Here is a 2031-nt window from a genome sequence, read left to right as displayed (position 1 = left end):
TTGTCCAACGTCAACAATTTTGGCATATAATATTTTGATGGGGGCTCACAATCACAAAAGATTTCCAAGATAGTGTATTTGCATGTGAAGGTTCTCTTCCTTATACTAATTATTCGTGAATTGCTTGTATGACCAATATTGTGATTGTCAAGCCTCAAAAGATTTCACTTTCTAAGCCCAATGTGAAGCTACCACTAGGCATGATATGATTTCAACTTCATGACATTCAATTTACTCAACAATTTACTCATAGGATATAAGTGAAGCACAAGAGTAGATGACAAGCTACTCCAATAAGATATAAAGGAAGATCATGAGTATACTATTTCTTTCTATAAAATTAATTAAGCAAGAGAGAATTTCTTCGAAAATACTAAAGCACACCGTGCTCAAAATGATATAAGTGAAGCACTAGAGCAATTCCATAGAAAAGATCTACGTTGAGGGAATGTGAATGCCGCTTACCTAGCCTCCCTGACAACTATTTGAGGACTCTATTTTATTTAAAAACATTCAGATCTAAGCGTTTTATTAAAACAGCAAGCAAAAAAAAATGGCATTCCAAGAATAGCACACATCATGTGAAGAAGCAAAAACTTAGGCTCAACCGATACTAACCGATAACTGTTGAAGAAGAAAGGTGGGATGCCTACCGGGGCATCCCCAAGCTTAGATGCTTGAGACCTCTTGAAATATTATCTTGGGATGCCTTGGGCATCCCCAAGCTTGAGCTTTCGTGTCTCCTTAATTCTTCTCATATCACGGTTTTCCTAAATCTCAAAAGTTTCATCCACACAAAACTCAACAAGAACTCGTGAGATAAGTTAGTATAAACCAATGCAAAAACCTCATCATTATCTACTGTATAAAATCACTAAAATTATTATTCAACATTTCATACTAAATGCCTCTGCATATTTAATACTCCTATCATTAAACAAGCAAACATATGCAAACATAACATCAATCTGCCAAAACAGTACAGTCTGTAAAGAATGCAAGAGTATCAATACTTCTTAAACTCCAAATATTATGAAAATTTATCACACTATATAAAATTTATCAGAACTTATTTTTCAAAAAGTTTCAACATTTTATCACATTCTGACTTTTCAAGGGAATTTTTGCAACAGTGGTAAACTTTCTGTTTTCAAACAGCAACACGAAGGCTTGCAGAATAAGCATAGTAAAGGCTATCATTGCCACTTTTATCAAAATAAAAGATGCAAAACATTATTCTAAATAACAGCAAGCAAATCCCAACAAAATAAAATGATGCTCCAAGCAAAACACATATCATGTGAGGAATGAAAACATAGCTCCAAGTGAGGTTACCGATAATGTTGGAGACAGAAAAGGGGATGCCTTCTGGGGCATCCCCAAGCTTAGGGTCTTGTAACTCCTTATTCTCCTCATATCGAAATCTCACCCAAAATTTGAAAACTTAAATCACACAAAACTTAATGGAACTTTGTGAGATAGGTTAGTATGATAAAGAGGAAACCATTTCACTTTTGGTACTGTCAAAGACAAGATTCATAATTGTTCTGACACAATGCCTACTGTAGCATATCATTTCCACAATTTATATTGAGCAATATAAGCCATATAAAGTAGAAAACAAGTAAACTATGCATTGAAAACATAATCTGTCAAAAACAGAACAGTTTGTAGTAATCTGTACTACAACCATACTTATGCTACTCCAAAATTTCTGAAAAATTAGGAAAACCTGGGCAATTTGTCTATTAATCTTCTGCGAAAAGAATCAACATTTTATCGCACTTCTGTTAAAAATGAGAATTGTTTTCCTGAGTGCAAAAGTTTCTGTTTTTAAGCAAGATCAAATCAACTATCACCGTAAGCCATCCCAAAGGTCTTACTTGGCACTTCATTGAAACGAAAGCAATAAAACATGATTACTGCAGTAGCCTAATCATGGGAACACACAAAATAGTAGGTAAAAGTGTTGGGTTGTCTCCCAACAAGCGATTTTCTTTAATGCCTTTTAGCTAGGCATGATGATTTCAA

Source organism: Triticum dicoccoides, chromosome 3A (assembly GCF_002162155.2).
Source record: "Triticum dicoccoides isolate Atlit2015 ecotype Zavitan chromosome 3A, WEW_v2.0, whole genome shotgun sequence".
Lineage (NCBI taxonomy): Eukaryota > Viridiplantae > Streptophyta > Magnoliopsida > Poales > Poaceae > Triticum > Triticum dicoccoides.
The sequence above is the reverse complement of the archived record's forward strand: the minus strand, read 5'-3'. Positions refer to the sequence as shown.